A 13,026-nucleotide genomic window follows, 5' to 3' on the forward strand; every position below is an offset into this window, starting at 1 on the left:
CTTCCATCTAATTCCCAGCGTTGTTCCGTATTTTACTGTCCAGGTGTAACCGATTAAAGAAATGTCCCGACAGCACATGGTCCACCGCGCTATTGTTTTCCAGAGACACCTTTTACTCATAACAGTTGCAACCAGTTTCCATTGTTTTGGATGCTCCTGTGCGCTGGGAACCGAAGTACACCCCTTCCTTGCCATTAGCCTTTGTCAAGCTTAACGCTGACCTTCATAAACGTTGTCTAATTTAATTCTTGCCAGTGATCTTAGTAATATTCTTAACTTGTAATGTTCCGCTCCCCCATATTGCTTTATTATAAGTTTTACTTTAAATAAATCTCCCTCCTCCACAAAATATTATATTTGTAAGATTTTACATCTTACAAATCGTTGCACCGCGAGTCGAGTTGTTACTTGAGGATGGGGAGAGAGAAACATGAAGAAAACAACAGGCGCATATGCACGTACGTATTTGCAGTTCAGAAATTCTGCGTGCTGTCCGCAAGAATGCCGAACCGCCCCTGGGATCCTTAATTAATGGGCTAGTCCCATTCAAGGAACAACCCCAGCATGGCCCAACAAAGCCATACCAGTCGACCAATCCAACATATTGGAGACAATATACAATATAACATCCATCCAAACAAAATCTACATATCGAGACTCGGGCCTTCAACAACCGGTGCCAATATATCTAAATTCTTTCAGGAGCAAATAGGGATCAAGGTCGCTGTGAAACCTTTGAAAACAAGATATCCCTCCTATGCTTCATTCATTATTACTTGTAACAAACATGATGAACTAAAAGTACTGGATACTAGAACTTGGCCACCGGGAATTCTAATAAAAATGTACAAAGAACGGACCTCTTCCTCGCCCTACCGCACGAGATCGAATACAACAGAGGGATAGCAACCAATGTCAGCCCCCATGCCAACTTGTCCCAATACTTCCCCTTAAATACTTCTACCAAAACGTACGCAGTATCAGCAATAAACTACATCCTCTACAAACAATCATGTTACTATCTGAATATCAGTTCATCTGCTTGACCGAAACCTGGTTATCTCACGGAAGGCAACTGGATGTAATGCTAAGATAATCGAGAGGCTGGCCTCTCGATTATCTCAGCCTTCATAACTCCAGGGATAACAGACGCGGCGGAGGTGTTGCACTGCTGTATTCATCTAGTTTTATACAATTGAGATTTAAGGTGACCAAATCAGAAAACTTCGAAGCCCTATGTGCCACATTTAGAAAGGATGCCATGCTACTACAAATTTGTCTGGTGTACCTACCCCCCGATCATACAGAAGACTCCTGGAATGAACTACAAGCATGGATAGCAGCCAATCTAGCCCCCAATATCTCAACCTTCATTATAGGTGATTTTAACATGCTCACGCCTAGACATGATGAAGCCACTGAAGATCTCAGAACAGTTATTGGTACATTTTGCTTAGTTCATCAAACCACACCTCCTACCAGGGGAAACTAGACACTGGATCAGTTATTCCACAGTCTCCCGTCCCTTAATCTGACCACTGAACATTACAGCTTCCCTTCTGATCACTCTCCCATCACGTTTGAGTTCAACGTTACTAACGACTCAAACGCTGGCGAAGCATTCGGGAATGAAGTGCTGACCAAAACAGTATACTCCATCAAATACTTAAACCCAGAGATAATCTTGGCACGTCTCACAGAAATAAACTGGAAGGAAACAATAGATATCGCAATATCTAGCCTTGCTAATGAGCTAGTTGAAATTGCCACCCAAGGAGCATCCAAGCAAATAAAATTATCTGACAGATCCAATGCATGGTTCAATGCTGAAGTCAGAGAAGCATTCAAGAGGAAACAAAAAACTTTCAGAAAATGGAAAAAGGTTTAAATACTCAGCTGACTACCAGATGTACAAGAAAGAGCGGGCAACCTTCCTTAAATACAAAAGAAAAGCAACCAGCAGCTGGTACTCAACAGAATAAATCACTACAAACGTATTGCATCCAAATGCAACAAAGTTTTCCATATATAAGAGAAGATATTTCAGGAATGGGTATCTTTGACTTTCAACGAGGTGCCATCAGACAACTGGGCGATTTCCTCATACATTCCAGACAGCCCCTTTCAACTATATCTATAACAAAGCAACACCTTATAAATACCATCAATAGACTTCCCAATAAAACTACAATTGGTCCTGACTGTTTTCCTCTATTCATGGTTAAAGTGTGCAGTGCCTTCATTGTGGAGCCCCTTCTGTCAATCTTTAATCAGATATTAAATTCCGGATCAATCCCGACAATATGGAATCACTACAGGGTACAACCCATACCCAAAAGAAGAAACCCTAAGGACTTCAGACCGATCTCGCTGGGCTGCACTCTATTAAAAGTGTTTGAGAAAACTATCTTATCAACACTGATCGACCAATGCTTCTCTCATAGACCCAAACGTCTGCATACCGTGATCTCCAAAAGATCTACATATACAAACTTACTAGACACCCTGTTTAAAATTCAAACTGCTCTCAACAGTAAATCTCAGCTGGACGTCATCTTCCTTGATATTTCATCTGCTTATGATAAGCTCTCAATTCCCGCTCTCATCTACATCCTGGAAAAATACTTTGGCATTACAGGAAGCCTGCTAAAAGCCATCAACCTCATCCTTACGCCAAGACAACTCATCATCAGCCATAAATCCTTCCAACAGGAGCGTGTTATAACGCGGGGAGTACCGCAGGGAGGTGTCCTGTCTGGTTTATGGTTCGCCGCGGCCCTTGAACCTTTCCTCGCAAGGTACACTGATTTCTCATCATATGCAGATGACCTCAAATTATATATGAAATCAAATTACAATGAACAGACCCACCTGATAAATCAGCGAGCCGCCGTCCTGATCAACAGCTTTGTAATCTATGTACTGCAGATAGGTCTGGAGCTAAACATATCTACATCAGGCCAAATCACATTTACAAAAAAGAGAATCAAAAATGACATCACAGTCTATCACAACGGAGTGCAGATAAGCAAAGTAAAGTCTCACACCGACCTCGGCTTGACTTGGGACGAGGGCCTAACTTTTCAAAACCATTTTTCGACCATGAAAACTAAGACTTTTTCGGCGACGTGGGCAATTCGACAAGAGCTGACGGGGTTATTCCACGTCGATGTAGTCGGAGGATACGTCCAGCGGTGCCTACAACCAATCGCACTATATGCATCACCAGTCTGGTCTTCTGCACCAACCTCGTACATAAACAGATTCCTGGCAGTCGAGTACTGGGTAATGCGATGGATGAACAGGGTCACGGGCAATACATTCACCATCTCCAGGGCTGTTTTATATGCCAACTTAAATATCACTCCCTGGAGAGTTCACATTGTATCCAGGAATATTCTTCTTCTGTCTCAGATGCTAACTGGTGTGATTGACGCCCCCAGTCTTCACGGAGTTATCGCTACTCCACGTGCTGGACGCAGTAATGACAATCCCTACTTACCGTTCCATTCTACACTATCCAACCTGTGCTGTCTGAAGAACTTCTTTCCGAACAAGGCAGTCCCACTTTTCAATACATTGGCAATAGATCCTGTGAAATACTGTGAAGGCAAGCAGTTCAGAGTGAAGAGCCTCTCTGAAGATTACTTGAACTATTACAGCTTGCTTGAACTATAGAAGTGTGAATCAGCTTGAAGAGGAAGGAATGACCAAAATATAAAATAGCTGTTGGACATCTACTTGTTAATAGTACTGTGAATAATTTCCTTTTCTAAAGTAAGTTGTCGATAATTACATTCTGTAAATAATAATGTAAATGATTCGCACTTCTGTAAATATTGTAAACGTGATTTGTAAATATTGCATTGTAAAAATTACCACTCTTTCATTTTTGTACACCCTTCTAGCCGGTTGGCTGTGTAAAAGGGGTGAAAGCAATCACTCGCTATTAATAAACGGATTTAATAATAATAATAATCTTGATTTTAAATAAATCAATAAATAGCATTTAGAAAGTGTACAAACATAATATCAGTGGCTGTAACAGGGCGAAATAAACTATCATTACGAGAGAGAGAGAGAGAGAGAGAGATGTGAATGTAATTATGATACCGATTTAATAGTGAGATCGGAATCGATTCTAGACGTTATTACTTTTGTAATAAAAAATGAAAATACTCCTAAAATAGACTGCGTCTGGTGGTGGGTGACCTTGAATTCATTCTCGTGGCCGTATGACTAGCGCTAGGAAATACGTGCTGTACAGCGAAATCGTTTCGGAAGAGCGCTCGTGAAAGGGTAAAAATTTCGACTCTCTTATACACTTCTCTTCAACTCGTGCGCATAAAGTGTGCACGAGACCAAATTTGCAAGACACTGCAAAGGCGAAAAGGGTGGGGATTTGAAAAGGGAACCTGAAGGGAGAAGTCGAATACGAAACTAAGCAACTTGGTAAGCTTCGAGCAGGCGAGGCGATTCAAGCGCGTGCATGACAATCTTGTTTAGAGGGAGTGCGGTTGATCCGATATGAATGATTGGCACGTTCACTCCTGACGATTCCTGGATGCGGAGGAAGAATCCAACGGAACGAGTCTGTTTTCAGATCGACAAATAATGCATTTATGCTGACAGAAAATTAATTCTGAGTGGCCCTGAAAAGAACGTTTCAGTGAACCGAGACACGCGAATGCACGATGACCCTAAAGAACTTAGGTCGTCTGCACAGGTACATCCTTACCATTACAGCGTCTATACAGATAGGAAAGATAGTGAGGGATTAGAACCTTGTGGGTGGGGCATCAGATTTTAAGGAAATTAATCCGAAAACATATTTTCGGCGCCACTTTCAGTTGGATTCGTTCATTGCCTATTCGTAACTTTGTACTGGCGATCTGGGAGGGAAATGTTGTCGGAGATATACGGGATCTTGAATACCACATGAAGAAAGGGTTCAACTTAAGAGGTCGTGTGTGACAGTCAAATGCCTTCGAGAAGTCGTGTGAATAAATTTATGTTTATGGCCTCACAAAACTGGAATCTGTAAGACTTAATTAGGGGGGGGGGATTCTTTTTAATGAAAAAGCCCGGGATTGATTTCCTGTCAATGTTTACTATTTTCGAAGGCATTGCGGTACGTTGGTTGGTTCTTTTAGGGCATACTGAACCATATGTCTGTAAAATTTTCGCTGCACGAAAACACGAGTTTCTTGGGCGAAAAACTGCGCTCTCCTTGCCTCAGACCGACTAACTCAGCCACGTTGTGAAAAGGCCCATAAAAATTCCTGGCATTAACTGACGGCACCCGAACTGAGGTCTTTTGCGCCCAGCATGGGGAGGCCAGTTATTCTACCAACTGCGCTACTCGGGGAGGCACGGCTTTGGCGATAAATTTCGAAAATGCGAGAAGACGATACTGGCGGAGGAGGCAACATTACACGGGTGGAACCGCATGGCCAGAACCGTTTTTTCGTGGTAAAATAAGGGGATTGGTTGCTCTGATCCCCTTATTTAACCAACAATGGCTGGTCGAGAGATTTTTTTTTTTTTTTTTTTTAATACAGGAATTGTTAAACCAGATTTGAATTTGAACCGAGCAGGAAGAATGTCTGCGGATGATGAATGGCTGAAAAGTTTCAATGGAGCGCGAAGGCTGCAAGTTGAGTTTCCAAAAAATTAGAGGAACACCATTTTCCTCTTCGCACAACCTTTCGTTTGTATTGACAAATAGTGGGGGGGGGCTCCAAATGCCCTCCTATTTGTCAATACAAAAATCCGTGAACTGTCAATCGATCTGAAGTGCAAAGTGAAGTCGAAGCACGTGAGCTTAGAGTTGAACTCGAAGGTGAAGGCGAGGTGATATGGGGCATCGTGTTGGCTTGCCTCGAGACTCCACGGACTTATTTAAAGCATAAAACGTAAAGGAGCGATTCCTCTCGTAAAATATCGTACGATTACCGAAGTGGAGTTCCGTGAGTGAGGCGGGGGAAGGCCTGGGGACAATCTGTTATAATTATGAAAGAATATTCAACAGTTTTTCAAGATTGGGTTGATTTGGACAGCATCAGTGACTTGTGGGAGGATATACAGAAGAAGTAAAAGAGCTGGGATATTGCAGCTTTAAACAATAGCCCATATAAAAGAAAGGCATTAAGAAAAGAAACCTTTCTTACGCAATCCTAATACGTGTAATCTGATTCTCTTTTTAACCGATGTCGTATTGGTAAAGTAAATATAAGGCAGTAGTGGCAATTCCAGATTAATGTACTTGCTGATTAGAACTACACTCAGGGTAGCGTAGAATTAAAAACATCTGGGGGGAGGTAATTGTGCAGTCAGATATGAAGTTCTCTGAGCAGTACACACAGGTTGCCAGGGCAGCTCATGGGTTTTGTCAATGATATACAGGAATTTTCTCCTTTTATCTCAGGGCAAACCTAAGAAAAGGAACACCTAGGAAATGCGATGCTCCTGTTCCTGCAGTAAACATCTTTCAACAATTTTTAAAAGAGAAGAAAATAAATCTGTTCGCAGTGAGTTGGAATGAGAGGAGAAGTTTGTGTACACTGCCAAAAATATGGGGACATCCGCTCCCAGTGTATTCACAAACAACCAGAGTTAGTTTCCTACGGAATTACAAAGGGGCTCAGTTATGGGATGTCATATCATTTGCGCTATCTCATTGCGTACAACAGCCACCGTGCGAACCTCGTAAGGTCAACTGTTGCCGAAAAAGGCCAGGAGTCGCCAACCTCTTAACGAAGTGACGGGGGGTAAATCCATGGAAATCTTTTACGTTGGCGCTGCAGATATCCACAGGAATGTCCGTGGGTGCATCCACGGCATCGTTTTCGTATCAAATCCTTTGCTCACAATCCCCAACATCGACGAATGCCGTATGGGCTAAGGTTATCCGGGTTAGAGTTAAAAACCAGATAACCGGTTAGGTTTAACCAGTTATCTGGTACCCTGCTAAGTGTGATAATTTACTTTCGGTTTCTAATTTTTCTTCGTTTTATGCAAATACTAAAACAATATTGCCTCGACAGATTAATAAAATAAAAGTTTATTGAACCAAAAATACGCAATTAAAAAGTAATTAAAAACTTGACCGTAATTAAAATTAATTAAAAATATTAAAATAAAAGTTGGATTTAAAACATAAAATGGGGCAAGTAGCTTTTGAGGCGAAGAGCCTCTTTGTCAATTAAAATATTAGCGGGTCACCTCCGCCGATATTTTAGTTTATTATTATTTTTCATTTGTAAAAAAAATAATAAACATTGTCATGCCGCAGAGTACATTTCGAAATTTATATTAAAAATTTAGTTATGAGTCAACGCGCGCAGAAAAAACCTTCAGTTTGAATTCACTTTCACCGATAAAAAGAGGAATTCGACACTGATGAAAGCTTGGCCGAATAAAGTAAAGGAGAAGAATAATTAGGGAGGGGAGGCCAGGAAAAGTTGGATTAAAATCGAAAACTGAAGAGGAAGGGGAAGCGAGTTTTAATCGTTGAAATTATTCGAACGGTTGTAAACAAAATAACCCCCCCACTCGAAAATGAAGGAGACGTGCGAGAAACAGAGTGCACAGGAACCAAATCCCCGGTATTAATAAATATTCCCTAACATAAACGTCAAATGCATTTTATTTGTATACGTTCAACGGAAGGAAACGAAATTCGTGTAACAGCTGTTACTGCGCAGCTCAAAACCGCGTGTCATCAATTCCGGGAGCGAGCGCTTAAATGAACCCCGATCGATAATTACGGTGTACAGCTCGACAGGTTCCGTATTCGGCTGCCTAACAGCGATCGGGGAATCCCAACGTTCGCAGAGAAATCGGATTTATATTATTATCAATTTATTTATCTAGGAGGGTGGCTAATACAGACATCCTACAACCAATTAGGCGGCATCTCTCCTCCCTCCCTCCAATCGTATTTGTAAAAATGCTCCATGTCAGCGGTTCGTTCAACATGACGGAAGATTCCATTCTTTATTTCCCCCCTTATCTCCAAGTGCCAGTTGTGGGGGGGGGGAGGCTAAAGGAAACTGAGGATGAAGACAGCCGCTCCAACCGTAGAAAAAAATTATTCAATTTTCCATTTACTTTTTCCACTTTAATAGTCTCTTTTGGCAGGGTTAGACCCGACAGGCCATCCCCGGCGCGTCCCTGTATGTTCCTGACAATTTATTCGCAGGCAGTGATTGAACAAAAATCGAAACATGCAAATTTGAATCGGAGTTTGGTTATCGTATAATTCTTGCACACCTGCAACCAAGAGGACCCCCCCCCCATCTCACTTCAGATGAAAAGGCATTTTCTGTTGAAAGGGGTACGGGGCCACGAAACGCAGTTTCCCCTGAGCGTTGTACGCGACGGTTGCGCACTCGTCGCGTATTTTGGAATTCCTTTGGCACTTTTTTTCTTGTCGCGTAAGGTTACACTTTCGTCTTGTAGTTCGCGTGCGAAGTTCAGAAAAAAATATTCCAACAACTGTAGTAAATGCTTTAACTTTGGTGTTTCTCATGTTGAACTCCTGGCGACCCCTTTCCAAGGAAAAAAAAAACATTGAAGGAGTACCCTTTAGGGTGTTGCACCCCTGTACAGGTTATGACACGCTTAAATCAGTCAATTGGTGGCGAGGCTGATATCTGGAGGTTCACAATGATGCTTCACCAAAAGGTTCCGCTATCTGCCCGTCTTTTAGTTTTTTTCCAAGTGACCACTGTATTGCGTCATCAATCCACTGTCGTCTTCTTCCTCCTCACTTCCTTCGATTTTTTCCTTCCAATGCTAGCAAGCTCTTTAGCCAGCCGAAAGATGGGGTGGCAGGCAATGTCTGCCATCCCATCTTTGCTTTCATTGGGTCATCAGCAGTTCTCCTTCGTCAGTAATTTTTTTCAGAACATTATTTTTCAGTCCACGATACCTCCCCATCACTACACCGACACTCACCCTATCTTTGGCCTTTATACAGTTACTTAGTAAGTATACTAAGCGTGGTTGGGGCTCAACCCCGTGCCGCTTCATAAGAAACACGGCGTTCATGACACCTTCGACGCTCTTCTGTAACACGCGTCTCAGAGGTCTTTTCGTGTTGTCTTCGTTAACTCGCCACATAACTCAGTATTGACCATACGTTTTTCATCCCGCTAAACGTGCTTTAGCTTTGAACTGCGCGACGAAGTTTGCACCCTCTGTCACGATGCCACCCAAAGGGTTTTAAAAGGAGGTTGTATTCTTCTACCATCCCTTGTTAAGTTCCCATTTCACTCCCCCTTATTCATTTATTCTCACGAATCGCGCTTTGTCGCGTTGAGCCTCAGTTCAGTTAGGCCTGTCATCCGCAAATGGCCATTACTTTTTTTTTTTTTCTCCCGAATTCCCCTGAAATGAAACGCTTTCGAGAAACGAGGCGTGTGCCTTACTAATCAAGAAATTTGTCACATTTCTCGGAACTTTAAGGAACGCAACAAGTGTGCCGTAACTTCCCTCATTAAGCAGTCGACTCAGAATATTCAACTCGAATACCGTCAGCGCTTGAACTCGAAGCAACGCACCCCGAAGCGCCGATTACAGTCGAAATTCCCCCCACAATTTATTTTAATTCGCATTTAGTTCTTTCACTATTTGGGTACTTCTTTTGGATTTCCTCTTTCTTATTCTTCCTCGAGCAGTTTTTTTTTTTTTCTCTCTCTCTCTTCTCTTAAGGGTCCTTCCTTTTTTTTTTTTTTTTTTTGTCCTCGATCAATTGAAAATATCATTCTTAGAACGGGCCTTCCTCTGCGTGCAAACTCGCAGCCTTCTTTAAAGCAACCTCTGTGTTCTAGCGGGGCCACTCATTTACTCGAAAGAGGCCGATATTGACCTCTTTTCTTTTTATTATTGTTTGGTTAGTTCGACCAGCGCGCACTCTGGACTCGCTCACAAAAATCGTAAGGGGTTAACACCACCACCGCGAAAACAGGTTTGTTAAACAGCCCGTAAGGCGGGTAATCCGAACAAAAAAAAACCAAAAAACAGGAGCATCGCCATCTTGGCGGCGTTGTATTTCCACGATTTCTAAGATGACCCCACTTTGATAAACTTTTTTTTTTTTTTTAATACAGAAAAGTACGAATGAAGTAAAAACAATCTGAAAGAAACAGCGCCGTAAAAAATACGCTTCAAAAACATTGCCTGCCATCAACGCCATTGTTGGCTGCCGAATCACAGTACACAGAGGGAGAGGGAGGGAGGGGGAGGGCTTAAATGTAGCAGCAAGAACTGAGCAAAAATGATGTTCGATTTAAGCTAATGATACTTCGAAAGAACCCCAATCGTCCCTCCACTCCCCCCCCTCGGATTCGACAGCCAAAGACGTGTCCAAAGAGATGCGAAATAAACGGTGAAATTACTCGGCACGAACGAACGAGACTGCGGTGCCTCCGACAAACATGGAATCGAAGTCAACAACAACTGCCGAGCCGTGACGTCACTGCAGAACGGAGAGCAACGCTCCTTCGGCGTTGCTGCGGACAAAAACATTACTCGCCGAAATCCGTAGTGGCTGCCCTTTCGAGCGGTGTTCAAATCGCATCCCCCGCAAACGCACGGAGGTCGAAACTTAAAAAGTGGGGGAGGGGATCCGAGGGAATCTTTACGGGGCATTCCCCGGGGCTGCGAATGATGAGCCGAACTTGGCCACTCGTCCTCGATTATGAAAGACAGACAAACGCGGAATAAGAGAGGGACGAGCTCGTGCATCGGAATGTGCAACCATCCTCGGGTTGCGATAATCGAGGCGCGGAATCGTAAAATAAAAAGCCTCGTGCATGCATCGGAGGGCATTCCGAATGACTTACCTGCTGACGGAAGAGCTGGCGAACGCTCTTAAGAGCGGATTGCGGTCACCGATAATCCACAGCTTTCAGGGGTCACCATGAAGCATTGCCACTGATGTCGACGGAGCTGTTCGAGCGTCACGAAAATCCCGAAGAACACACAAACAAAATCCCGGCCCGCTGGATGTCGATCACACCACCGTACACATCCCGTACTCGCAGAAGACAGCGGCACTGCGCAAACCGTTAGGCGTCTGCCGCGTTCCCAACAGTGTAGTGTGGTCGCAACAAAGGAGGGCGACGGTGCAATGGCCACCGGGACGAACTCTGCTGAGGAATCCCGACCCTCCCTCCCGCTCACGACTGCAAAACCGGGCCACGGCGTGCGGTTCGCGCAGAAGAAAGCTCGTTTCGCTGCTGCAGTCCGGCGGTGCCCTTGGGGATCAGGCAGCCACGGCAACGCAGGGCGATTCCAACCGAGCGAGGGAGGGAGGGAGGGAGGGATGCACGCACGCCGAAAGGTAGTCGATAAGGACGACGATTTAAAATCGAGCTATGGCGTCGTCCGTTGACTCGCGCTCCGTCCGTACTGAAACGAGGGAGACGCGCCCGCCCGAAGGCTGCTTCGTTCGCCTCTTCGAGGCCATTTGTAATCTTTTTAAGCGGGGGCCGTGAATACCCGCAGAAGTACGGCAAATATTCCTTTGTGCGCGCACAGGTAGCTCGAGGCACACGCCACAATGGCTTCACCTGCCGCACCTCCGCGCGCACAAACAACGAGACAAACGACAACGCGGAGAATACAACTGTCAATTTAGCCCTCTCGCAGGGGTTGCGGAATTCTATGAGGACCCCGTAGTAGCTCGCGAATAAAACCTCTTTCGGATTTAAAACGATAAGAAACGCGTTAGTTCCGAGAGGCACTTGGACACGTGACCGCTTTTGGAGCGGAAGGAAGTTGTGTGGGTGAAAATGTGGCGCAGCCACTTCAAATATTGCGCTCGTTCCATATTAACGCTCGCGCTGCTCAGCCAAAACTGCGTCCAAAAATGTACACGGGCGTACTATCTTGCGTAGAACGCACGTGAACGTCAGTTGAACTCCGCCTCGGTGCTCTCTGACGAACACACAACTCCAAAAAACACAATAAAATGTGCCGGATTTTGCGTTTCTTCAGTTCGTTGTTTGCCTCTTTCTTTGTCACTACGAGGGAGGTCACCTGAAGGAGAAAGCCGTCGTCATCCGACGAATTCTTAACGCAGTGTGGACGCTATCCATGTCTGCCGTCGCAGGGTTTGGGGGAGTGCGACGACTGCTTCGAGATGGTTGCTAAAAGGTCATGCGGAGATCGTTCGGCAATCTTAAGGGGAAGAAGGCAGGGGAAAGCGAAATTAATTTATTTATTATTTTTTTTTTTTCTGTTTATAATCCGTGGCGATTGGACGGTCAGAGGAGTTCACAAAATAGAGAATGCGAGAGACAGCACAGTATTTAGCGGTCAATGCAGGGCAGGGTGCACGAGTGAACTTATGCATCCTTGCCCCGCCCATCCGGCTCCAGCGGCCTTTTCTGCCACTGCTTTCAAACATCGAGTAAAACTGCGGGCCGGAAACGCAAATGTGGGCCTCTTTTATAGCGTCCAGAAATATATTTTTACGAAGAAACGCGTTTTCTTGTACTCTGGAGTCCAGAAAGAGCATTAATGACGTAAACAAAATTCAAAAGACCACCGTATTCAGCAGTCGCGTGCGCTCCAACCCCCCCCCCCACCCCCGGCTCGCTCAAATAGTGACGTCGTTGATATTTGCCGTCGAACGTTTATTAGCGAAGTCTGAACAGAACCTTCCTCCGCGATTCTCATTATCGGGTTATTTCCGTGACGCATGCCCTTTGACAGCTGGGAGGGTCAGTTTCATGAACTTTTCACTACTTACATTTTTAGAACCCCCCCCAGCAATCCTCCGAAGAAAATATCCACAGCTCCCCTCCTCCAAGACGAGGCCTCCCCTCCCGCGCTACGGAGAGCACCTTTTGTAACCACGCCTGTTTTTTTTTAATTATCTCATTTAATGCGTACATCTTTATTCAGTAGAAACAGATTCTTTGATTTTTTTTGTACAATAAATATTTGTTGATTAATGCGCAGAAGATCCTTAGCTATCCAATATAAGATTACACGTTTCTTTGGCGAATATTG

At 44.2% G+C, this 13,026-nt stretch overlaps 1 protein-coding gene across 5 annotated transcripts in view; it reads right to left on the bottom strand.

The window, feature by feature from the left end:
- LOC150078563 (catenin delta-2-like) overlaps positions 1 to 13,026 on the bottom strand; it is a 666,545-nt gene that overhangs the window by 547,413 nt on the left and 106,106 nt on the right. The window contains exon 1 of one of the 5 annotated variants that reach the window (XM_090385057.1): positions 10,851 to 11,102. The exons of the other annotated variants lie outside the window; for them this stretch is intronic. The gene's annotated coding sequence lies outside the window, so the exon portion shown is untranslated. Of the gene's footprint in view, positions 1 to 10,850; positions 11,103 to 13,026 lie in introns of those variants that run through there. 5 annotated transcript variants of the gene reach the window in all.

The sequence above is a fragment of the Mastigoproctus giganteus genome, chromosome 11, assembly GCF_048544385.1.
Source record: "Mastigoproctus giganteus isolate SK-2022 chromosome 11, ASM4854438v1, whole genome shotgun sequence".
Classification (NCBI taxonomy): Eukaryota; Metazoa; Arthropoda; class Arachnida; order Uropygi; family Thelyphonidae; genus Mastigoproctus; species Mastigoproctus giganteus.